General features: G+C 42.8%; 1 protein-coding gene across 2 annotated transcripts in view; it reads left to right on the plus strand.

Annotated features, from left to right (window-relative positions):
• The window catches only part of PLCL1 (phospholipase C like 1 (inactive)), a 192,289-nt gene that overhangs the window by 119,862 nt on the left and 45,304 nt on the right, over positions 1-27,123 (plus strand). The gene's annotated exons all lie outside the window — the stretch shown is intronic.

A 27,123-nucleotide genomic window follows, 5' to 3' on the forward strand; every position in this document is an offset into this window, starting at 1 on the left:
GTAAAAAAAACACCTCTTCCTGTTTTGACTGATGGTTTCTTAGATTTTTCTTTCATTGTTACTGCTGAATAGCAAAAAACGCCCTTTCAGGAAAAGGTCTGTCAGAGTTCATTTCAGTTTCTATGCATCTTTAAGGGTTCTTGTATTTATATTATTGTCAAACTTATCAAGAATGGCCATGCAGCTTCTGAAATACCTCATTCCTTGCCTGATTTCTTAACATATTTGAGCATGGAAGCAGTTTCTCATCCCCATTACCAGGCATGAGAAAGAGTGATGTTGAAACATCTTCAGACAAATCTGAGAGGCTGTTTATAAGTGCAGAAGCTTTTACCTTTGAGAGAATCGAAAGAAATAAATTCACTGAAGAATATATTGCCATTCGTTTTTCCCTTGTAGGCACTGAATATCCTGTTGCTTGCTTGAATGTTCTAGTTCAACAGAGAAAAGGGGGAAAACAGATTTTTGAAAATACGTTGCAGCAGAAGTAAACACTGCATATTTCCCTGAGTTTTGAGGCTTGGCATGGGCTAGGGTTAGCCAGACGGCGCTCACACTTCTTCATTTCTTAGAAGCAGTGATAAAATAGTGGCTGAGATATATGGGGCCTTTCATATCCATGATTCTTTGGGCATCCATTTTGAGCTGAAGGGCTTGGCTTTTCCTGAGAGGACCTCCCTTACCAGTTGCTAAAGTTGCTAGATTGTAATTGTAAGAATGAAGGAGTTTGGCTTGGTGGCATTCAGTCAATGAGATTGTGTGGAGTTGTTGCATTTTGAGACAGATGACGCTCATAATTCCTAGAACTATGACATTATGGGGGAAGATCCCACTTAAAATAAGAGGCTATCTAGCAACCCTGCAACCATTTTAAAAATGTGTTTGCATCATTTTGAAGTTGACATGGTTCTGTGGACACCAGTGGAAATTCCCATGTTGGGTAATCAACATTGAGGATCAGCCAGGACTCGGGGGCAAATTAAATATGTGGCAGCTCTGTGTGATCTGCTCCAATCACATAGAAAAACGGATTGGGAGGGAATGATTTACTGTGTATCTGTATTAATTACAGCAAAGGGGTGTTCAGGACAGGAGCACAGAACCTCTTCCCTGCAGCTCTTCTCCTTAAGAACCTTTCATCTATCTGAGGTCACTTCTGGAATCAGAGTTTGGCTGAGGAAAGAAGCACTTGGGGGAAAAAGAAGCCATGAGGAGGAATGCAGTGAACATCAGATCCTCATGCCACTTCTACCCCCTCTCTTTCTATGTAACCTGATCACACAGTTGCTGCTTCCTGGGCTGTGCTTTGCTGCTCTTGATGCTTAGCTACCTGAGCCTATAGTTGAGGAAAAAAGGGGGTGGTATTGTTCTCATGTGTCACAGCTTCTAGGCATCCCATTGGTTTCTCATGTGGTCTAGATGCTTCTGGATGAGGAATATATAGCATATAGCTTTTTACCAAGCTTAGACCACTGGTCCATCTAGCTTAGTATTGGTAGCACCTGTCCAAGATTTTAGGTGGGGTTTCTCCTTGCCTTCTCTGGAGATGTTGGGGATTGAACCTAGGAACACCTGCAGGTAATGAATAATGGCAAATTCAGGCAGATGCTCTATCATTCAGTTATGACACTTCCCTGTGTCTCTGCTTTCCTCCTCCTTCTGTCTACCTGCCAGTTTCTCCACAGCTGATTGCTTTCTTTGCATGTTGACTTCAGCACTCCTCAGGGTGGTCTTCTGAGTTCAGATACTACTTTATGCAGACTGCCTTTGGATTGGCTCTCCTATGGATCTCCTCCAGCTCTGGCCCCAACTCTCCTAGGACATCCATTTCAGCTTTTTGAACGCCCAACTGCTGCAGCACAGCACAGCACTGATGACCACATACAGGACTTCTCTGTATTTTTGGGCCATCGCTTAATGTCAGGCTGAATTATTCACCAGTTTGCTGAAATGATTGAATAAAGCTCAAAATACCTTTCAGTGGTAACTTTGATGTTTAACTTTATATATAGAAATAAGAGTTTTGATGAGTTACTGCTAAATCTTTACAGTATCTTATCTTGGATGCCATGGTGGCAACAGACAAAAATGACAGTAATATATTGATACAAGGGAAAACTTATTTGGGGAGGTTGCATTTACAGTAAATGTAAAGCAAATAACAGATAATGAAGTGAAGCCTCTGGTCTAGTAAAAGCAGTAGAAGTTACGGTAAAAAATAAGTTGTAAATCCTTTTTCTACCAGTTCCCTTGAGGATGGTTCTGATGGAGATGATAGAGTTATGCATAGTCCCTCTTCTGTGGAGTTATTGTTTTCTGTAATTCTGTAATCTTTGCTAGTATCAGTTCACATTCTAGTTCACATGCCAATTTTTTTAAGCTTGGAAACAGAGAAGCACCTTGGGTCACTTTTCTAAGGCCAATAACTGGAAGCCTTTTCCAATTGGTGAGTTTCAAACAAGAATAAAATTTAATGAAGTGAACATAAAAGGCCTCCAACATTTGTGGGAATAGGCACATTGCATGAAAATGCCCATTTTACAGAGTGTGATTTACTTCTGTGCTAACCAGAGGTTTCTAGGAATATGGGGAAAGGACTGTACATGTGGTCTTTTGTGGAATATGCTTGTAGATTATACCTTCCTAGAGCAGATTGCCGAACATTCAAAAGGAGAGATGTAGTAGTCACAGGAGTCTTCAATTTTCTCAATATCTGTTGGAACTCAAACTCTACCAAAATTGTAAGGTGCAACAAATTCCTCCATTGCCTCTCTGACAATTTTATTTCCCAGAAGGTGGAAGAAGCAAAAAGGGGGTTATCTATCTTGGAACTGGTCCTTACTAACAGGGAAGAAGTGATCAACAAGGTGGAAGTACCGGTACTCAGAAACTTGCGAGGAAGTGATCATGTCCTCCTGGGTTTTATGATACAAAGGCAAGGGAAAGCTAAGTGTATTCAGACATGCACTCTGGACTTTAAGAAAGCCAGTTTCAAAAAGCTTAAGGAGCCACTGGGTGAGATCCCATGTTCAGAAATATTCAATGAGAAGGGAGTCCAAGATGGATGGGAGTTTCTTTAAAGGTGAAATATTGAATGCAGGGGTGCCATATGGGGTGGTCAAAGGTTCCCCCCAAATTTTCAAGAAATGGGCTGGCCCCCTCAAAATTTGACAGCTGCTGTGCACACATGCTGTGTGATGTGCTCACCTCATTCTCTGTGGCGTACTTGCATCACTTGCAGTTTGCAAGCAATTTCCCCTGATAGAATGCATTTTTGTATGTTATTGTCATTAATATTTTCATTTTTCTGCACACTTCCCCCTAACATATGCGTTTTCATAAGCACTGTTTGGTAGGAGAACAGCATTGCAAAATTCAGAGAAGTGCGAATTTTGAAGGATGGCTGAATTTCAGTTCTTGTATGGTTTCAGAAAGTGCTAATTAAGTAGGTTTGTCTCCAAATGCAAACTGAATTGAATTTCACCCCCCATTCGTACTAATTTCTTATAAGAAGGACCCATTCTGGATCAGAAGATTGGTCCACCTGGTCCAGCATTCTGTTTCCAGAATGCCAGACATCTCTGGAAGTTCAAAAGCAGGGCCTTCTTTTCCTGTCTTTCTCTGGTGGATGGTATTAAAAGGCATACAGTTTCTATACATGCACCCTGCTTTCCAGGGACGTGGGTGGCGTTGTGGGTTAAAACACAGAGCTTTGGGCTTGCTGATCAGAAGGTCGGTGGTTCGAATCACCGCGACGGGGTGAGCTCCCGTTGCTCGGTCCCTGCTCCTGCCAACCTAGCAGTTCGAAAGCACGTCAAAGTGCAGGAAGGTAAACAGTGTTTCCGTGTGCTGCTCTGGTTCGCCAGAAGCAGCTTAGTCATGCTGGCCACATGACCCAGAAGCTGTACGCCAGCTCCCTCGGCCAGTAAAGCGAGATGAGTGCCAAAACCCCAGAGTCGGTCACGACTGGACCTAATGGTCAGGGGTCCCTTTACCTTTACCCTGCTTTCCAACTTACTATGAGAGGGGAGCGAGTCTCCCTGTGTCCTTTTGCTGCCTGGGTAGAAAGTAAAATCTGACCTAACCCAGTTCAATACTGGATTCTTCCTAAACCCATCTTGCTACTTTGAGAGGGAGAGGTAATTGGGTTCAGAAAGTTCTCAAACTTGTGCATAATACATTATGTTTGGGACAATTGCTTCCAAAAATATTGGGCAAGATGGAACTACAATACATATATTAGAAGAAACACACAAAGGAATGTTTATGAATATTCATGCAGACTTTTAAAATTTTTATTTTAAATCATGAACTGGTGGAGAAATGGGGCAAACTGAATTTCAGGTTGGAAAACATTAGAATATATAAATACAGAAAGATATAAAATATAAGAAGCTCAGATGGGCCCAACCCCTTCCCTCCATAAGTTACCTTGAGCTCAGTTGTGACTAGGAGATTTCCGAGCACTCTAAGTGTTTTATCTTGTGAATTAATGCAAATGGTGGCTGACATTTTAAAAGGTTTCTGGATAATCCACTGCTGGTCTGAACTTTAGCACAGATGTTGAGCACTGTGTACAGAGACTGCTGAGAATGACAATGTTAATAAACACACTCCTACACAAATAAGCTGCTTGCTGCGAGACGGTCTCAACTGCACAGCCCTCCTGAGTTTCAGCGGTAGCCTTGCAAGGACATTTCGCTCCCACAGATGATCTTCGTGAGGCCAGTGTGTAGGAAAGGATGGGAAGGGTTCATGGGAAAAATGTGTGATGCACTCCCATTGACTCCTAGTGGGATTGTTACTTTTTGCACAGGAACTTTGAACCTTTTGTTTAAAGAATACAAGGATGGAAAGGCCTAAGGAAATGCGGGGGGGGGGGGGGGAGATTTAAAAGGAAGAAATTAACTCTCTTTACAGGAGAGATTACAGTGGCAGAGCAACAGCAGGAGGAGCAGGCAGTTTATGTTAAATGTTCATTTCCACGTTTTACTTTTCCTGCTGTTTTTAAATTGAGCAGTGATGAAACTTGGAGAACAATGTGAATTGTAATAGCATTGGTTGAATGGCAAGTGGGAGAGACTTTGGGCAGATAAAGTTAGTGGCTGAGAAATTGGGCACCAGATGACACAGATCTTAATTCCCTCTGTTTTGAGTTCATTTAAAATTATGGCTGGGGTGGAAACAGAAGCACCAACTCATTTTTTTATAAAAGATATTTATTTATTTTTTAACAGAAAAGAGAAAAAATAAAAAATGAAAAAGCATCAGAAAGATACAAAACGACATAATCAATCACAAACAGATCAAGTAAGAAAAAAGAGGTTAAACAAAAAAAAACCCTCCAATTTTTAAATTCGTATTTACATAGCTTACTTTCTTGACCTCCTCACACCTCCCTTTTTTGTGTTCCTCTTTGTTCAATCAAATACAGCAAATCCTTACCCTTTTTCAAAACTAGTTTCCAATTATTAAAATCGCTTCTATTATGTCTCCAATCTTTTCTCTTTATGTTTAAACACCTTTAACATATTATTTACTTTGACATAATATAACTTTGATTTTTCACCATTTTTCTATTACATTTTAACATACTTCTTAACACTATATCCCTTGTGCCATATTGTTTTTATATCCAACATCATTTTAACATTCATAAAGTTTGCAGTGTTTCTGCAGCTAGGTCTTAAACTTTTTCCAATCCTCTTCCACTACCTCTTCTCCCAGGTCTCGAATTCTGCCAGTCATTTCTGCCAGCTCCATGTAGTGTATTACGTGCATCTGCCATTCTTCCAAGGTGGGCAAATCTTGTGTCTTCCAATACTTTGCGATGAGTATTCTTGCTGCTGTTGTCGCATACATAAAAAACGTTCTATCTTTCTTTAACACCAATTGGCCGACTATGCCCATAGTTGGGCAGAAGCACCAACTCATGTGCTCAGCCCATTTGCATTTTTATTTATTTATTTATTCTGGAGATCAGACTTACATTTTGTGGATATGTGGAACATCTTGCCTCCAAGGGTGTTGTTTGTACATTTATTATTATTATTAATATAAAAATGGAATAAAGCCATTTGTAATAAAGCACAGCCTAGGCCAGCCTTGCTCAACCTACTACCCTCTAGATCAGCCTTTCTCAATCTGTGGGTCCCCAGATGTTGTTGAACTACAACTCCCATCACCCCTAGTCAAAACAAAATAAAAAAAAATCCTTCCAGTAGCACCTTAAAGACCAACTAAGTTAGTTCTTGGTATGAGCTTTCGTGTGCATGCACACTTCTTCAGATACACTGAAACAGAAGTCACCAGACCCTTCTATATAGTGAGAAGGTAGGGAGGGGTATTACTCAGAAGGGTGGTGGGAATGGGTGATAGGCAGATAGCTGTGATGAGCCTGTTGACGACTCTTAACGACTGCAATAGGTCTTACAGGAAAAAGCAAGGGGTGAAAAGGTGAAAAATGGCTTTGTCATGTATAATGAGATAAGAATCCAATGTCTTTGTTCAGACCAGGTCTCTCCATGGTTTTAAGTTTGGTAATAAGTTGCAATTCAGCAGCTTCTCTTTCCAGTCTATTTCTGAAATTCCTTTGTAATAGAACAGCTACTTTGAGATCTTGTATAGAATGTCCTGGGAGATTGAAGTGTTCTCCTACTGGTTTCTCTGTCTTGTGATTCCTGATGTCAAAGCCAGAGCTCAGGGATGATGGGAGTTGTAGTCCAACAACATCTGGGGACCCACAGGTTGAGAAGCGCTGCTCTAGATGTTTTGGACTACAACTCCCATCAGCCTCAGACGAAAAACATCTGGAGGGCACCAAGTTGAGGGAAGGCTGGCCTAGGTTAAAGCTGGAATAGCCAACATGGCGTCCTTCAGATGTCGTTGAACTACAGCTCCCATCAGCCCCAGCCAGCCTGGCCAATGGTAAAGAATAACTGGAGTTGTTGTTCATGGACATCTGGAGATTACCATGTTGACTACTGAATGCCGGTCTTCTGTAATTAAACTCATGGATGTCCTCCAGACTTTGATTTCCAAGATTCAAAAGAGTAGAATTGGATTGAATGGTATATTATACTGTTGTACAGTACTGAATTGAATGTCAGCCCGCAACCTTTAAAGATACAGACAAAATAAATAAATAAATGCTTGAGCATAGTTTTCATTTTTCTCCCCTGTTGGGGTTGAATTTTGATTTATTGCTGTAAAATTCATAATAATCCATATAGGACTATGTTGTTGTTGTTGTTGTTGTTGTTTAGTCGTTTAGTCGTGTCCGACTCTTCGTGACCCCATGGACCAGAGAACGCCAGGCACCTCTGTCCTCCACTGCCTCCCGCAGTTTGGTCAAACTCATGCTGGTAACCTCGAAAACACTATCCAACCATCTCGTCCTCTGCCGTCCCCTTCTCCTTGTGCCCTCCATCTTTCCCAACATCAGGGTCTTCTCCAGGGAGTCTTCTCTTCTCATGAGGTGGCCAAAGTACTGGAGCCTCAGCTTTACGATCTGTCCTTCCAGTGAGCACTCAGGGCTGATTTCCTTCAGAATGGAGAGGTTGGATCTTCTTGCAGTCCATGGGACTCTCAAGAGTCTCCTCCAGCACCATAATTCAAAAGCATCAATTCTTCGGTGATCAGCCTTCTTTATGGTCCAGCTCTCACTTCCATACATCACTACTGGGAAAACCATAGCTTTAACTATACGAACCTTTGTTGGCAAGGTGATGTCTCTACTTCTCAAGATGCTGTCTAGGCCTGTCATTGCCCTTCTCCCAAGAAGCAGGCGTCTTTTAATTTCGTGGCTGCTTTCACCATCTGCAGTGATCATTGAGCCCAAGAAAGTAAAATCTCTCACTACCTCCATTTCTTCCCCTTCTATTTGCCAGGAGGTGATGGGACCAGTGGCCATGATCTTCGTTTTTTTGATGTTGAGCTTCAGACCATATTTTGCGCTCTCCTCTTTCACCCTCATTAAAAGGTTCTTTAATTCTTCCTCACTTTCTGCCATCAAGGTTGTGTCATCTGCATATCTGAGGTTGTTGATATTTCCAGCCCAGCCTTTCGCATGATGAATTCTGCATATAAGTTAAATAAGCAGGGAGACAAAATACAGCCTTGTCGTACTCCTTTCCCAATTTTGAACCAATCAGTTGTTCCATATCCAGTTCTAACTGTAGCTTCTTGTCCCACATAGAGATTTCTCAGGAGACAGATGAGGTGATCTGGCACTCCCATTTCTTTAAGAACTTGCCATAGTTTGCCGTGGTCGACACAGTCAAAGGCTTTTGCATAGTCAATGAAGCAGAAGTAGGTGTCTTTCTGGAACTCTCTAGCTTTCTCCATAATCCAGCGCATGTTTGCAATTTGGTCTCTGGTTCCTCTGCCTCTTCTAAATCCAGCTTGCACTTCTGGGAGTTCTCGGTCCACATACTGCTTGAGCCTTCCTTGTAGAATTTTAAGCATAACCTTGCTAGCGTGTGAAATGAGTGCAATTGTGCGGTAGTTGGAGCATTCTTTGGCACTGCCCTTCTTTGGGATTGGGATGTAGACTGATCTTCTCCAATCTTCTGGCCACTGCTGAGTTTTCCAAACTTGCTGGCATATTGAGTGTAGCACCTTAACAGCATCATCTTTTAAAATTTTAAATAGTTCAGCTGGAATACCATCACTTCCACTGGCCTTGTTATTTGCAGTGCTTTCTAAGGCCCATTTGACTTCACTTTCCAGGATGTCTGGCTCAAGGTCAGCAACCACACTACCTGGGGTATACGAGACATCCATTTCTTTCTGGTATAATTCCTCTCTGTATTCTTGCCACCTCTTCTTGATGTCTTCTGCTTCTGTTAGGTCCTTTCCACTTTTGTCCTTTATTATGGAAATCTTTGTATGAAATGTTCCTTTCATATCTCCAATTTTCTTGAACAGATCTCTGGTTCTTCCCATTCTATTGCTTTCCTCTATTTCTTTGCATTGCTCGTTTAAGAAGGTCTTCTTGTCTCTCCTTGCTATTCTTTGGAAATCTGCATTCAATTTCCTGTATCTTTCACCATCTCCCTCGCATTTTGCTTGCCTTCTCTCCCCCGCTATTTGTAAGGCCTCATTGGACAACCACTTTGCTTTCTTGCATTTCCTTTTCATTGGGATGGTTTTCGTTGCTGCCTCCTGTATAATGTTACGAGCCTCCATCCATAGTTCTTCAGGCATTCTGTCCACCAAATCTAAATCCTTAAACCTGTTCCTCACTTCCACTGTGTATTCATAAGGGATTTGACTTAGATTGTATCTTACCGGCCCAGTGGTTTTTCCTACTTTCTTCAGTTTAAGCTTGAATTTTGCTATAAGAAGCTGATGATCTGAGCCACAGTCAGCTCCAGGTCTTGTTTTTGCTGACTGTATAGAGCTTCTCCATCTTTGGCTGCAGAGAATATAATCAATCTGATTTCGATGCTGCCCATCTGGTGATGTCCATGTGTAGAGTCGTCTCTTGTGTTGTTGGAAAAGCGTGTTTGTGATGACCAGCTTGTTCTCTTGACAGAACTCTATTAGCCTTTGCCCTGCTTCGTTTTGATCTCCAAGGCCAAACTTGCCAGTTGTTCCTTTTATCTCTTGACTCCCTACTTTAGCATTCCAATCCCCTATAATGAGAAGAACATCCTTCTTTGGTGTCACTTCTATAAGGTCTTGTAAGTCTTCATAGAATTGGTCAATTTCAGTTTCTTCAGCACAAGTAGTTGGTGCATAAACTTGGATTACTGTGATGTTAAAAGGTCTGCCTTGGATTCGTATCGAGATCATTCTATCATTTTTGAGATTGCATCCCAGTACAGCTTTCACCACTCTTTTGTTGACTATGAGGGCCACTCCATTTCTTTTACGGGTTTCTTGCCCACAGTAGTAGATATGATGGTCATCCGAACTGAATTCACCCATTCCCGTCCATTTTAGTTCACTGATGCCCAGGATGTCAATATTTATTCTTGCCATCTCATTTTTGACCACCTCCAACTTACCCAGGTTCATGGTTCTTACATTCCAGGTTCCTATGCAATATTTTTCTTTACAGCATTGGACTTTCCTTTCGCTTCCAGGCATATCCGCAACTGAGCGTCCTTTCGGCTTTGGCCCAGCCGCTTCATCAGCTCTGGATCTACTTGTACTTGCCCTCCGCTCTTCCCCAGTAGCATGTTGGACGCCTTCCGACCTGAGGGGCTCATCTTCCAGCGTCATATCTTTTATATGCCTGTTGTCTTTGTCCATGGAGTTTTCTTGGCAGGGATACTGGAGTGGCTTGCCGGTTCCTCCTCCAGGTGGATCACGTTTGGTCAAAACTCTCCACTATGACCTGTTCATCTTGGGTGCCCTGCTCGGCATAGTTCATAGCTTCTCTGAGTTCTTCAAGCCCCTTCGCCACGGCAAGGCAGTGATCCATGAAGGGGATATAGGACTATACGAAAGCAAAATAGTCTGGTACATGTTTGTGCCAGCGCATAACCTAATATTTGAATGTGGTTGAATACTGTTTGGTATGGAATATGCTGGTCAGTTGACATAGAAAATATAATACCACTCTTCTCCAATCTGGTGTTTTCTAGATGTTTGGGACTCCAAGATGGTCATGGCTGTAGGAGTTGTAGTTCAAAACTTGTGGCGAGCACTAGGTTGAGGGAATTATAGACATATATAGACATATAATAAAGGTAAAGGTACCCCTGCCCGTACAGGCCAGTCGTGTCCGACTCTAGGGTTGTGTGCTCATCTCACTCTATAGGCCGGGAGCCAGCGCTGTCCGAATACACTTTCGGGTCACGTGGCCAGCGTGACGAAGCTGCTCTGGCGAGCCAGCACCAGTGCAGCACACAGAAACGCCGTTTACCTTCCCGCTATAAAGTGGTCCCTATTTATCTACTTGCACTTTGACGTGCTTTCGAACTGCTAGGTGGGCAGGAGCTGGGACCGAAAGACGGGAGCTCACCCCGCCGCGGGGATTTGAACCGCCGACCATACGATCGGCAAGTCCTAGGCGCTGAGGTTTTATACATGCATATCTATCTCTTACACACACAGAGAGAGCGAGAGAGTTGTTGTTGTGAGGAAGCTTAATAAAGCATCTTGTTCTGGCCTTATGTTGATGTAGGTGAAAGTGTGCTCTTCAGGTCTATGACCTAAACCTACGACCTAGGTAAATGTATTTGATTAATTATGATTTCATGAGCCTTCTGTCAAGGATAACAGTTATTGCTGAGCTGACAAAGCATAATTTTGATTTATGAGCAAATTATTTCTGTTAACAGGCTCATTCTGTTTTGTCTGTCTAGGCTCTTGATGCAGAACTGTTTACATACTTCATTATAACAAATATTGCATTTTAGAGCAAATCTCAAGGCACTTCTGAGAGTAGGAACTTTCCCAAAGTGGTCAGGGCTTGCACCAAGAAGCTCTTGGGGTGGGGATCAGAGATTAGAGGAGATACACTATGGTCATACTTCTGCCAATAAAAGACTTATTAAAATCTGTCATTCTTCCCATAATGTTTTTTGCAGAATAGAATTCAACATATTTGATTTTTCCCCCCTATTAGGGGGTCCCCCCTTCTTCTGACATTTTTACAAATCTGTAGTAGAGTACAGCTCTTTCATCCTGAAAATTACCTTAAGTTTCCATATTGACTCTATACTAGGAGTGAATAGCGACATTTTGAAGTGTTGCAGCCCAGGGAATTAACAGCACCAGGTGATTCTCCTGGTGGGATGTAACAGCTCCCACTAATATCCCAACAAGTAAAACGAGAGTCTCCTACATCTGTGTTCCAAAATCCATTTGAAAAAAACAGTTCTGCCATACATTGAGACAGTGTGGTGTGATGTGGTGGTTAGAGTTGGACTAGGACTTCCTTAGGACAGAAGGGTCCTGTGTTTAAATCCCCACTCAGCCATGAAGCTCACTGGGTGACCATGGGCTAGTCACTATCAGCCTAACTTACCTCAAAGGGTGGTTGTGACTGTAAATGGAGGGGGGTGTCATTGAATGACACTTGGGCTATATGTTAAAATATAATAATAAGTAAACAAACAAGCAACATTGGTAAACATATTCCAGAGAAAGGACTGTATATTCAAGATAGCCAACATGGTTCCCTTCAGATGTTTTAGACTACAATTCCCATCATTCCTGGCTATTGGCCTTGCTAGCTGGGGCTGATGGGAGTTGTAGTTTGCAAAGTCTGGAGGATCACTCCATCTCTGGTATAATCTGTGCTATGCCTTGTGGGCAGTAATTACCGTTGTAGAGTGATAGATGTGTGTAACTGAGGAGGATTTTAAAATTGTTATCTTTTTTAAAGTGCAGGGTTTGTTAGACTTTAAAGGAAACTTGGGAGACCAGCTCTGGATCATGTTCAAACTGCTCAACATGTTCAAATGTGAGGCTGCATTCAATGTAGAATCTCTGGCACGTTAGACCTTTTCTGCTCCTTTCTCATTCAGAAAATGCGCCTGCAAGTAAATTTATCCTGTCATTGATTAGTCAGTTCTCTTGGGATAGTGGTTAATGACACATAAGTAATGCACTTGTAGTAGAGCTGTGTTAATTTGGTGTGAATCACTAACCTTTGCTTCCAATCAGTGCCAAGTAAATTATATGGCTTTTTATTACAGAGGGTCAGAGAGTAGCTATATTCTCTCTGTGGTTCACCACCACCCCTTATTCCTTTGTTCAAAGAGTAATAACAAAAGCACAGTGCTAATTTCCTCACGAGTTAAGCATGAACCTTCTGCAGCCTCTACTAGACAGAAGCACAGTTAATGTTTAGAGATCATTTCGCTACCCATCTATATTAAGGTTTTATTATGTTCTTTGTTGTAGAGAGCCAGTGTGGTGTAGTGGTTGAGAGCGGTAGTCTCATAATCTGGTGAACCAGGTTCGATTCCCCGCTTCTCCGCATGCAGTTGCTGGGTGATGTTGGGCTAGTCAGACTTATGGGATGCAGGTGGCGCTGTGGGTTAAAGCCTCAGCGCCTAGGACTTGCCGATCGAAAGGTCGGCGGTTCGAATCCCTGCGGCGGGGTGCGCTCCCGCTGCTCGGTCCCAGCGCCTGCCAACCTAGCAATTCGAAAGCACCCCCAGGTGCAAGTAGATAAATAGGGACCGCTTACCAGCGGGAAGGTAAACGGCGTTTCCGTGTGCGGCTCTGGCTCGCCAGAGCAGCGATGTCACGCTGGCCACGTGACCCGGAAGTGTCTCCGGACAGCGCTGGCCCCTGGCCTCTTGAGTGAGATGGGCGCACAACCCCAGAGTCTGTCAAGACTGGCCTGTATGGGCAGGGGTACCTTTACCTTTACCTTTTGTTGTAGTAGCTAAAGCCCATTAAATGAAGAGGACACACCTTAGATGAACCCAAGTGCATATACATCACTCACTGATCTCAATACTTTACCTGTAGTGGAGTGGAGCTATTTTCTCATGGTGACACCTTGTAACCAGGAAACCTGTGACCCATCAAATGCTATTGGACTTTCATCATCCCTGACCATTGGCCATGCTGGCTGGGGGTGATGGGAGATGGAAGTCCAACAACATCTGAAGAGCCGCAGGTTCCCCATCTCCGTCCTATACCACCGCAAGCATCTTAAATAGCAGGATGTTGGTGGAGGCAGTTCTGCGTGTCCTTCCCACACAATTGCTCCCCAACACAGGAGGGATGTTGTTTGGACACACCCACATGGTTGATGTTTTGCAGCAGTGGAACAATATCAGCAAGTTGTGAAGTACTGTATTTGTCTGAATCACATTCATGTGCGGGTCAGCGCTTACAGTAAGGTCAAGAAGAAAAGTAGCCCTTGCCAAATGAGGTGAGACAAACAAGAGTTTACTTTGGTTTCTGACACCCCATTTATGGAGCTCCCTTCCTATAGAGTCTTGTCTGGCCTTTTCATTGACAGTGCATCTTTGAGTTACACGCATTTAGTGCATCATTGATCTTGGACACTAATTAATTCCTATGCTGTTTTTTGGCTAGTTTTATACTGATGTAATGTTGGTTTCTGATAGTTCTGATAGGCTTACATTGCCCGTACTGATAATTGTTTTTAGCATATTTCTTGAGGTTATCTGATTGTACATTTGTATTTTATTGATTAATGGCTTTTGAAAACCATCCAAAGGACTTCGTTGATGGACAGAATTAAAAAATGAGAAATGAATAAATATCTCATCAAGGGGTAAACAATTCACTTTCAATTTCTTCCCTCCACTCCTTGCATACTTGATCTATGAGAGGGTTATGTAACCTGAGGAACGTGGCGCAGGAAATATAGTATAGCATGGTTATAACAATAGCTAAAGAAAGCCAACAAGATATGCCATAGGCCAGATCCTGAACAAGAATTGCTTTGTGAGTCATATTTGATAGGTAGGTGGGGCCACCCAGCTGCCAACAGTGTGAAGCCATTATGACATCATATGATTGACGGACTGGCAGCTCGCCAGTCAAAATCCTCTTCAGTATTAAAACAGGAGGGTGGGGGAGGCTTTCAAAAGCCCTTGTGAACCTCTTCCCCTATAAGATTGGGATTGGGAAAGCGGTGGGGGAAAGACTTGCAATCTGTATATGATCTGGGTCATCGAGATCTCTCCTCCTTTGCATTAACTATCCCATTTTTCAATAATGTTTCTAACATCCTCTAGGGAACTTGCCAATTTTGGGATTGTAGTTATAGGCAAATTATTTTAACAATTTACTGTATTTTTCCATGTATAAGGCCAGGGTTTGGGCTTTTTTTTTATACCAAAATTGGGGCTTGTCTTATACATGAGTAGTGCTGAGAGGTGTTTTCTTAATTTGGAGTCCTCAAAAATAGGGGGCGTCTTATACACGGAAAAATACGGTAGTTCATTATTTAATCCAAGGCACGTCTATGTAAAAATAATTTTGGAAGGTTGAGCGGCTCAGAATGCAAGCCTAATGGGTAATTTCAAGGGATACAAAACATTGGTTTAGCTTTTATAAACCACCCACAGTGGCTTGATTTCATGATGCCTTCTTTGTTTTCGTGATCCATTTTTTCCCTTTAAAATGAGCCTTGTGAAAGGCAATTTGGAGAGTGTACTTCATTTTCTATGAGGCTTCCCCCTGAAAAGCTTATTTATTTTAGTGAATAAAACACCTTCTTCCTTCTGCAGGAGATCATTAGTGCTGATGAGATTAGAGATTTATATCTATGGGTCCAAGTCGTTAGTCATAATTTAATCAACACATTTGAAAATGTTTCCCCTTGTAAAACTCCAATGACTTTATGTAATCTGTCAGGCTTATCGAGAAACATGTCTTTAGTATTTTTCTAGTTTAAGCATAATGAACAGCAGAGCAGGATACATCATCAGCACAATCTGCGGGATATTTTATTTCCATCTGCACCAAGATAAATTGGGGAGGCAGATGCAGTTGACAGAGGGTCCCTGGGTTTAAAGTCACTTTCCATTTCTCTTGTGCAAGGTGAGGAAGCTGAGGCTACCCAGATGTTGCCAGACTGCAACTTCCGTTATCCCAAATCAACCACAATCTCTGTGGTTGCTGGCCCATGTGAAGCCTTCTGCTGTATGGCAGCCTGTTTGGAATGTGATGCAAATGGCTCCCTCAGTATCCCAGATTCAGGCTTTATCATGATTTCACAGTATATCTTTTCAGATGTTCAGCGTTTGTGCATCTTCAACGTGTGGCATTGGGATTCAACCCAAGCTTCACATAGTAATTCACAGTAAACCTCATGTATGAAGTTGAATGTGTGTATGAAGGAATGCCCCATGTTACACAAAGAGATTCAATGTTCAGGGAGCTGATGAATGGACAGAAGTCAGGGGTTGGTCGGATAGGTGCAGTCCTCCTTTTTAGAATGGTATAAAGTACACACTGTCTGAAGAGGGCTCAATCCCCTTACTGCAACAAACAAAACCAACTTTACCAGTGGGGGAATGGGTGCAATTGCTCAAAATTCATCCAATTCTTTTAAAACAATATTTAATTGGTTTTTTTAAAAAATAGAATAACCCTTTTGAAAGGTGACAAGTTTTAGAATAACAAGCAAGTGTAATCCATGACACATATATGTTCTAGTTAGAGACTGAAAGATGTTGAAGTCAATCAATTAAGGAAAAAATGATAGTGCAAAACAGCCGAGGTTCTTTTTTCCAAAGCTAATTGTTATGTGCGTGCAAAGGTTAAGCAACGACCCAGCTGAGTTCAGATTGTTAGATTTGAGCTGATATAGAGTCACACAGACATCCACATGACACAACTGGCACGTGTCCAAGTGCTTCATCTGAACAGGGTTGTGGACTGCAAAACAAGGTCTGTTGCGAGCCCAGTGGAATGTACAATTTTATATTTCAACTTTATCTGGCATTTTTACAGCCTGTGAGCTTCAGAATTCAAATCAAATTATCAGGTTGGCTTGTTAGGAGTATCTATTTTTGTAGATGAAATAAATCATACCTGTTCTCGGCAAACGACAAGTATGGGAAGGTTACCATATCTCAGCAACAATGTGAAAGGTTATCAGTTCTCATTCTTCAGGACCCTGAAACACATTCTTAGGACATTTTGCTTGAAAAATTAATTCCCGGGCATTAGAATTTCCATCCATCAAAGGGCATCCGAAAGTTCTCTTTGGTGCTCTTTAACGTTCGTTAAGCAAATGCCACCTTTTGGGATCTTTTTTAGCTTGCCATTTAAGACACATTCAAAATGTGTGTGTCTGCTAAGGATGTGCACTCCTGTAGTCATGGAAGGACTGTTGCATACCTCATAATATAGCATCTGCTTCACACACCCCAGAGGAGGACATGGGTTCATGAAAACAAGTGAAACTAAATCCAAAGATGTTCTTCTGCTTGTGCAGAAGCATAATAATGCCTCTAGTTCAGGGTTTGGGAAAATGCTGGTAGACTTTAGATCCCATCATGCCTGGCTATTGGACTTGCTGGCTGATGGGAGTTGGAGTCTGGCAGCACCCAGAGGTGTTCAGGTTAAATGTTCAGTAAACACACAAGCAGGGCAGGGCACAGAGGGACAAACATGATAGCACTGCCCCTCTTGCTGTTCCCATTGCACTGCAGATTGTGGGTGATGTTCTTCTGAAACAGGGACCTTTTGACCTCATGGAGGCTCCACACATGATTTAGAACCCTTGTCACTAGCAAAGGAGGCTCTCACCCTCCAACCCATGGAAGGTAATGAGAACATTGACAGGGGGCTAGAGGGTAGAGCTAGTGCATTTGTCCCCTCAGCCCCCACTTGTCCTTAAAGGTAAAGGTACCCCTGACCATTAGGTCCAGTCGTGGCTGATTCTGGGGTTGCGGCGCTCATCTCGCTTTATTGGCCGAGGGAGCCGGCGTACAGCTTCTGGGTCATGTAGCCAGCATGACTAAGCCGCTTCTGGCGAACCAGAGCAGCGCACGGAAATGCCGTTTACCTTCCCGCCGGAATGGTACCTATTTATCTACTTGCACTTTGACGTGCTTTTGAACTGCTAGGTTGGCAGGAGCAGGGACCGAGCAACGGGAGCTCACCCCGTCATGGGGATTTGAACCGCCGACCTTCTGATCAGCAAGTCCTAGGCATTGTGCTTTAACTCACAGCGCCACCCGTGTCCCACTTGTCCTTAATACTTAAACACTTAAAGACGGCAGAAAACTGGTCCTGCCAGTGTTGTGACACTGCACACCCTGTAGGGACTTTTGATCTGCGAGATGGCGAGATGCATCAGCTTTACCTTGAACTCCACCTGCTCATTTAATTTTGTGCACTGTTAAGCAATAGCCCTATACACACTTACCTGGGAGTGCAGCCTCAATGAATAAACTAGGTCTTAGCACCTGAGCATCTGGCATGTGGTTTTAGTAGCTAACTGCTTGGGAATCTATTATTGGGGCATATCACAGCTGTAGGGGCTTTTTCTCAACCACAGCAGTCTTGGTTCAGGCCTGGTACACACAGATACCAAAGGGCTTTGTGTTAAAGATTCAGAAAACCAAGCTTGGGCAGCATGAAATGGCATCTAAAGAGTGGGATGCCTCTAGAAGGCAGATGCTGGAAGCCTTTTGGAAAAAATATGGAACCCATTCCTAGATTATTTGGATCAGCTCTCAGTGCTCTTTATTGTCACCATCAATCAGCACACAGACCCTGTCTACTCCTCCCAGGCTCTCTTAATAAGAGAAAATGTAGCTTACCTATATTCGAACCAAACAGTCATCTGGGTTTTCAGTCCAACTTCATTTTCAGATGTGAGAAACCTGTAGCGCAGAACAGCAAAGAGGAAATTAGTCCATAGCTGCTAATAAACAAATACAGATTTGAGGGCTGCAGGAGGAAATGGACAGACATGTCCTTAGAGAACAATTTGCTGATGGTGCCTGCAGGGTTTGATCTTAGTGGAGCAAGTACTAAGCTTCTGAAAATCCCTACTGCATAGGTTGCTCATCAGATTTAATGCTGAGCCTTCCTTGAGAAATTAAATGTATAACAATCAAAAATACACTTTGTGCGTCCCTTGCAAATTAAAATGGAATGATAATCAGTGTGTACAGTATTCTAGAACAACATCTCTTTAAAAGAAAGAATTGTTTAATTTTTTTGGCTATAAACGTTAAATGGGATGTTATAATATCTAGATCTTTATCTTTGATTAGCTGTTTATTGGATGGTCAGCAAAACACATTCCAGAAGCATGCATGCATTAATAATGGCTGCTCTCCAGTGGGATACATAAAGTTAAAGCAGAAAACAACTTCTGGCAAGTAATAATAATCAGTGTTTCTTTCCTAGAAAAATAGGCGTCGGTACTCATCATGAAGTTGTTACAGTAAGTGTCGCACTTTTTAACCAAAAAAGATAATAATCTTTTATATTATTGATAATAATATAATTATCATGATAATAATAATCATGGTTGAAGCAACTGATCCTTTTTAAGAAATATTTTTTAGCTTCCAAAAACCCCCAACAGTAGGTAAAGGGGCTATTTCTAGAAAAAGCACCCCTCCTGCAATAATTAATGCAGTTCTTACTGTGCTATTGAGCATGATCCAGATGTTTCCCCTCAAGATAATGCTGCACACATTGAATGCACTCAACCACACTCAAACAACAATCTTTTCTTGCTGGGAAAATACAACTTCCTTTCCACATAAAACTGTGTGGGTATTGTTGTTGTCTGAGTATCATCATTATCTAGGACAGTGCTTGCTGTGTGAATCATCCTTCAGACATTACCTGGTTGGAATCAAGGAATGACAATGTCTGATCACCCACCTACAATATCCATAATGCTTAAAGCCATGCTTTGTCCCAATTACCATTGTATATATGGAGATGTGAGTTGCTTTTACAGATGTTTTTGTTGTCTTACTCGCCCTTGTTGCCTCTCCAGGTAGAGCTGGGAATGTTACTTGCCTGAAACCCTGGTAATGTGTCCTTTTCTTCATGTTCACCTTACCAAGGAGACCAGATACTGTGTAAAAGCCCATGATTACCCTTCTTATATCCTTCTCTTTCACACACTGTGTTCCTCCGTTGCTCCATTATCATCATTTTTAGCCACGTGCTGCCGCCTTTGCTTCTTTTTAAAATGTCTGCTACTTATTTGATACACCCCTTTAACGGCAACTCTGCATCACTGCTGACATTTAATTTTCAGCTAAAGCGTTTTAATTAAAATCTGACATCATTTGGCGAGGTAAATGAAAGTGGACTGGAATTACACTTGCAGATTGGACTGGCGTGAATTTATGTATCGGTTTCAGGGAAATTGACATCACATTAATTCTAATAGCAGCAATAAACTGGATAGGAAATAGGCATTCTGAGTGGGGATGGGGGAAGTTTAATAGATTTCTGAGAACATTATAGACCTATAATATTACAACATAATCACTACACCTAGGGTTGCCATGCATCCTTAGGTTACAGAGGACAGTTGTCTGTATGAAGACCTGCCAGAGAAAGTCTTCTCTTTGAAGGTACCCAGCTTTTGGAGGCATCTGGTATCTGAAGGGCCGTCAAGTCCAAGTCTGCTTTAGAGATGAAGAACCCCAAGAAAGGAGAGCAAGAGAGGCTTTGAAGGTGCCTGCCAGTATATTCATACCTGGACAGTCAATTGAACAGGCACACAGGCAACCCATCAACAACCTTCACCACTTTGGTGAATGGTCTTGGATTTCTGTTTCAATAGTCATGATTTATAAATTTGCAGCAATACATATAAATTAGTATCTGCATTTTTTTGTAAAAAAGAAGAAGCAAATTAGTGTCTTCTTTTGGTCTCTTTTCTAGTGAAGCTTTTCCTGTTTTTTAGAAATTTTTTAAGTAGTCACCCTCTCAAATGTGGGTTATTCACCCATATCAGCCCCATTTGATTTAAGTTCAATCAGGAAAGTTATGCTGTTAAGATACTTAGTCATCAGCTGCTGTAGCCATGCTGAATGTCTGCACAAGCTGCAGTGTTAAGCCTATTCTTAAAATTATTATTACTACTATTATTTTAAAATTAACCCAGCAATCTCCCAGCCAGAAGAAAGGTGTGGACAGATCAAATGCTAGACTACTATGTAATGATCAGATAGTTTGTGTGTGTACATGCATGTGTGCGCACAGACACACACACAGAGAGAGAGAGAGAGAGAGAGAAAGACAGAAGGAGGGAAGGAGGGAAGGAAGGAAGGAAGGAAGGAAGGAAGGAAGGAAGGAAAGAAAGAAAGAAAGAAAGAAAGAAAGAAAGAAAGAAAGAAAGAAAGAAAGAATTGCTGAAATAAAAATTAAGCGGTAACATCCTAAACTTTTGCAATATAAACAGTAATGTGTCAGGACCTACTAATTTAACATTTGATGTCAGCTGAATGTGTTGAAGCGTTCCTTCATATTCATGAACACAATCTTAATTGAAAGATGCCGATCAAGGTCAGTGGCAGCCCATACAAAAATCTGAGTGGTATCATCTAATTTGTCAATATATATATCAGAAAATGCAATCCATAGATAATTGCCATTGTAAGAGAGCTGATGGTATGATGAAACCAAACCATGTCTGCCAGGAGTAGGCAGCATGGTGCCTTTCAGATGTTGCTGGACTACAGTTCCCATCGTCCCTGACTGTCCAAAAACATCTGGAGGGAACCATGTTTGCCGTCCCTGCCCTACCTCATGAGAGCCATTTGTTTGTGAGCAGGTCCTGTTAAGTCTGGATCAGCATTTAAATGATCCAACAGGGGTGGGGGGCTAAGGGTCTTCCCAACAGTCTTCCTCCTCTCTCCTTCTGGGCAGGATGCTTCTTCCACAGCTGGGATTCCCTCCATACGACTCTCCACACATTTACTTTGGGTCCATTAAATGCTGACCTGTCACGCTGGAGCTGAAGAGGGGCCTCTCCACACAGCTAGGGTAACATTTAATGGGGCGCTGAGTCATTGCTTTATCATCACTGATAAAAGTGCTGAGGAATCTGTAGGAGACCTATGTTGCATTAGCAAAATGAATTTTTAAAAGACCGATCTGCTTACAAAATTTCCCATTTGAAATACTCCCCAGATGTCAGGGTTCCAAATGACTTGTTCTTTTGTATTGAGCAGCAGCAACAAATGAGTCATTTATCCTTCGCCTATTTGCAGTCTCCAGATCTGGATCAGGCTATAACTCGCTACAGTTTTTAGCCCCTTTCCCACCCTCCCTTACAGGTCTACCAGTGTGCAGTTTTCATCACGATTGCTTTTGATGCCATGATTTAATCAATGTGCACCATGCTGTAATGTGTTAGTAACTGGCACAAAAGGGAAAAAGTTACCTTATGCCTCATTCTGGAGGCAGAAACCTCTCCTACTGTTGCTGCTCTGCCGCCAGAAATCAGGGGAAGCTTTGGTTCCACTAGATGCAAAGTCATAACTTTATCTGGAGCTCCTTGCTCATCCACCGGCAAACAGGAGGGAAAAAAGAGTAAAATGATGGGGAATGAAGAGGGGGTTATTTCCCTGCACGTGTGAACCCAGCAGAACTTAGGAAGTGGCAGTAGATCCACCACGGATTCTCTATCTCTCACCCCTTTAGGATTGCTCTTGTAAACAGCAATGCAGGGCACCCTATATTAAAAAGTCACGGAATAAAGGGCTTGGTGGTTTATTGAAAGGCCAGTACAGGAGGTATCTCCCAAGACATTTTAGCACCTAGGGTGAATCACAAATGCCCCCACCCCATGGCCAGGGAAGAAGGGGTGAATGAAGACCTAAAGGTGAAACTCGGAAAATTAGAATATTGTGGAAAAGTTCATTTATTTCAGTTTTCATCAGCTGTACGCCGTAATCATCACAGTTATAACAAATAAAGGCTTGACATATCTCGCTTTGCATGTCATGAGTCTGTCATATATTAGTTTCACCTTTTAAGCTGAATTACTGAAATGAAATTTTCCACGATATTCTAATTTTATGAGTTTCCCCTGTATATCTGGAACAAGAGGAAAATAAAGATCTACATCTGGAACAGTAGCGGGGAGGGTAGAGGAATCAAATCAGCCTTACCCAATGGGTGAAGTGGGAATGAAAGGCTGTTGCAGAGGGAAAAGGGGACTACTCTGAATCATGCTGGGGGGGCAGAGCCCAGGAGACACTAAAGGGCAGCCCTCGTGTTTCCTCCCCAGGGGTGGAAGAAGGCCAGCAGTGCCTCCTATTCACCAAGAGACTGCTGTAGAGGTGGCATGGGGGGGGGGGCGTTTCTGAGGTGGTGGCAGATCTGGCCTCCATGGAGTGCTACCGCAGCAAGAGGCCATGTATTCCTTAAAAGAGGTGTTCTCTGCTGCGAAGGAGAGAACGCGGGATGCCTCTTCTAAGATGGTCCCTTCTGTTTAAAGGTTTCCTTGAAGGAAAGTGACTGTAGCTCAATGCTGAGCATATAGAAGGTCTCAAGTTTAACCCCCAGCATCTGCAGGTAGGGTCGGGAGGGACACTTTTTTTAAACCCTGGAGAGTTGCGGCTACCCAGTGCAGACATTACAGAGTTAGCTGGAGCAGTGGTTTGACTCCTATGTTCACTAAAGTCAAGAGACTGAAATGTGTCCAGTGCTGCAATCCTATACAGTGGCACCTTGGTTTAAGAACAGTCCTGTTTACGAACGATTTGGTTTACAAACTCCCCCCAAAATTGGAAGCAGTGTCCCGGTTTGCAAACTTTACCCCGGTCTACAAACGGAAACCGAACGGTGGAAGGGCACCGGTGGTGGGAGGCCTCATTAGGGAAAGTGTGCCTTGGTTTAAGAACGTTTTGGTTTAAGAATGTAAACCGAGGTACCACTGTACTGATTTACCTGGAATGAAGTTGCTTAGACCTCTATGAGATTTTTATTTCTTTAGGTACATTGCATTGTACATTTGAAGTGAAGACCCATACCTGTAAGTTTCTCTTCATGTTGTAAGCCGATAGAAACTCAGAGGGAAAAATTCTTGAATTTATTCTGTATTTTTACTGGAAATTGTTGTGGCAGCAGAACTTCTTCAAGGGCTTACATTTAAACCATGTGTTGAAAGGATCTTTGAGAGCCACCCTATAATCAGCTGCATTCAATTATACTTGGCATCTAGACTTTTGTATTAGCTTGTGATAAATTACAATATGAAAATCTTGGAACAAATAAAATGTGTCTCTGAGCTGTAGGGATAATGGTAGGGTTGACCTAATGTACTGGTTTAATTGGCTTTCTCCTTATTTTAATCCTAATTGTCATTGAGCTGTAACAGATTGATGGGTGAAACAAATTATCTTGCTGTAAAAATATCCATTGATACTGTAGCAGGAGACCTTTTTAAGTACTGGAAGCTTAGAAGTCTGTTTTTTGTTTGTTTTGCTTTTTCCAGACTGCTTGGTGACTCTGCCTCTTCTTTACTTCCCTCTCGGGCAACTGTGTGAGCTGTGGATGGCACCTTACATCAGGGTTCATCTACACAACGTATAACATTGTGTTGAGAAAGCCTCTCCTCCTTCCGGAGGGGAGGGATTGTGAGCGGGAGACGATTCCCGCGTCACGCAGGGGGCATTCTGCCCCCTGCCCTCTCAACATCGCTGGCACGCCACGCCTCCCAGTTGGGCACCCAATTGGGTGCCACCGCGGGGGGCGTGGTTTAGCCGCTCAAATGCGGCTGCGCCAGCTCTCCCCCCCATTGCGCTTCAGATTTTCCATGATTCACCCACCCACCACTCCCTTTAGGGCGTAGCTTCTTGCTCGACCTTGCTATGGACCCATGGTTGGTCGCCCTGGTTGCCCAGGCAACCTGGTAGGAATTTTTTCCAATTGGTTTTCTTTGCCTACCTCGTAGCAATCGTCACACCTTTCTTGGTATTTGGTGGTTAGGCATTGGGATGTGTTGTTGGTGTGTGGAAGGGCAAGGTGTGGCCATCACCTACCCCTTCACTTATGGGTATTCCGTTAAAGGAATCCGGCAGTGGTGGATCCTGTCCAATGCCCTGTGCAGCGCGGTGCCATGGCACAACCCTTGGTGACATCAGGGGGAGAGCTTATAGTTGTATTGGCTTCAACAGGCTCCCCCGACTGGTGGTTAACCCCTCATCAGACTCACCCCTCTCCGAGTGGACGGAGTCAAGTTTGCTGTGGTCCAATGCCTAAGCCAATACCTTCTCACATGCTGTAATCAATAAAGTTGTGGCCTTTTCTTGCCCATTAACCTAATATACTGTGTCCACGTGTCTTCATTCCCCAAGCGGGGATCGGGTCCTCGAATCACAAATACAGTTGTTCTCTTCGTCTAGCGGTTTTTTCATCTTGCGAAGCAAGCCCATTGACGGCTTAGCGGATTAGCGCTATTAGCGGCTTATCGGCTTTCAGCGGCTTATCGGCTTAGCGGATCAGCTGATAAGCGGCTTAGCGGCTTAGAAAAAGGGGGGGAGGGAAAAAAAACCCCACAGGAACTTGCAAGACATTTTCGTCTTGCGAAGCAAGCCCATAGGGAAATTCGTTTTGCGAAGCGCCTCCAAAACGGAAAACCCTTTCGTCTAGCGGGTTTTCCGTCTTGCGAGGCGTTCGTCTTGCGGGGCACCACTGTACATGGGAGGGTGAAAATAGAACATAATGACATTGGCCTCATCATTTAGAGGAACTTTTGGTGCTCCAGATGTTGCTGTACTAAACTCTCACCAGCCCAGCAAGCATGGCCAGTCACCAGGGGTGATAGGAATTGTAGTACAGCTGCATCTGGAGGGCCAAAAGTTCCCCTTGCCTGATCTAGAATAATAGAAACGAATGTTGTTGTTTGTTTCCTAAGAGCGTAGATGCAGAGCAGTATTGAAGAGTCTTCTCGGTGGGCACCGCTTCATTCCCATTATTTACGATGTTCAGCTGTGACTGCTGTTGCTTATGTTCCCAAAATGTCATCAGCCACGCTCAAGCCTAATGAGAACTGGGCATGCTCAGTCGCCACAGAATGCTGACTGCATGTGGAGAGAATGAGCAGAAAAGAGGGAATGCAAAGTAAAGTGTGGTTTGGGATTTTTTTACTTTTTATTTTGTAGTGATATTTTTAGTTCTGTCATTTTGGCATATAGCCAAACACATTATCTCCTCCCCTCCTTCACCTCCCCTTGCCCCCTTCCCACCAGGTGTGGAGGTTTAAGTGGTACTTGAAGCCTACAATTTTGTCCTGAATGTACTACAGATCATTCTAATATTTCACTATCCAAGGGAGATACCAATATTTACAAATAGAGGGTGTGAAAGAGCAAGCTCAAGGTTTTGATTTGCTCAAGCAGCTAGGACAGAATTTTTATTTTTTTAAAATTAAAACTCCCAAATTGTTATGCCTTTATCCAATATTTGATATTTTAAATAGATGTTTTGGTCCAAAAATAGAGAATCATGCCAACTATTTTCACAGTAAAGTTGTTTATTTTTTTTGTTCCTGTATTACATTCATCACCAATAGAAGGACAAAGGAGAGCACAGGCTTGCATAAAATTTGCATATGGAAATAATTGCTAAAAATTAAATAGAAATACAATACATCTCACCATAGTGAAGGAAACTGTAACCAGGTGCCTGCACTGTAAACAGGTGCCTGCATAGTTAGCACAGTTCTGGGTGCTGTTAATAGGCAACTTCAAGGCCCCTGTTTTCCCTTCCCTGTTTCCGCTTTAGGACTTGGACTGGAAGGCTCTCCAAATAGATGGCTGTCCTCTGTAGAGTAGGACATATGGACACATTTTTAAAGAATGTCTTCATGATTACCATTGGACTCGATTGTGAGCTGAAAAGAAGATGAGGTGTGTTGAAACAAATACAGCATTTGTCACATTAGAAAAGGTCTTGAGACCAGGACTTCCTTCTAGCTACAATATGATTGGGCTACTGTAATGAATTTTACATGGGACTGCCTGTAAAGATGATTTGGAAGCACCAATTAATTCAGAATTCAGCTGCAAAAGTTCTGTCTGGTATGGGTTAGTGAAGCGATTATACACCAGTTCCATGTATTTTAAAAGGAAGCTCCTTTCACATTCACATCCATTCATTCACAGTCTCCTAATTTCCTCTAATTCAGTGCTCAAATTACAAATGAAAGGGTGGAGGATAATGATGTCTGTTCTCTGATTCCAAATAGTGCTCCCTTCCTCAATTGTAGCCAAAGTGGGCAGGGCAGGGCATTCTCTGTATTTTAAACATTTATCTAGTTTCATCTCAGAATCTACTAAGTCAGAATTCTTTCCACTAGAATGTACAGTCTAGGATAAAATCCACAAGGTGCTGAAGTGTGGGTTACAAATATTTAAACAAATTAGGTAAAGGTAAAGGGACCATTAGGCCCAGTCATGGCCGACTCTGGGGGTTGCGGTGCTCATCTTGCTTTACTGGCCGAGGGAGCCGGCGTGCAGCTTCCGGGTCATGTGGACAGCATGACTAAGCTGCTTCTGGCGAACCAGAGCAGCACACGGAAACACCATTTACCTTCCTGCCGGAGTGGTACCTATTTATCTACTTGCACTTTGACAGGCTTTTGAACTGCTAGCTTGGCAGGAGCAGGGACGAAGCAATGGGAGCTCACCCCGTCGCTGGGATTCGAACCGCCGACCTTCTGATCGG

Source organism: Podarcis gaigeae (genome assembly GCF_964106915.1).
Source record: "Podarcis gaigeae genome assembly, chromosome: 1".
Taxonomy (NCBI): Eukaryota; Metazoa; Chordata; class Lepidosauria; order Squamata; family Lacertidae; genus Podarcis; species Podarcis gaigeae.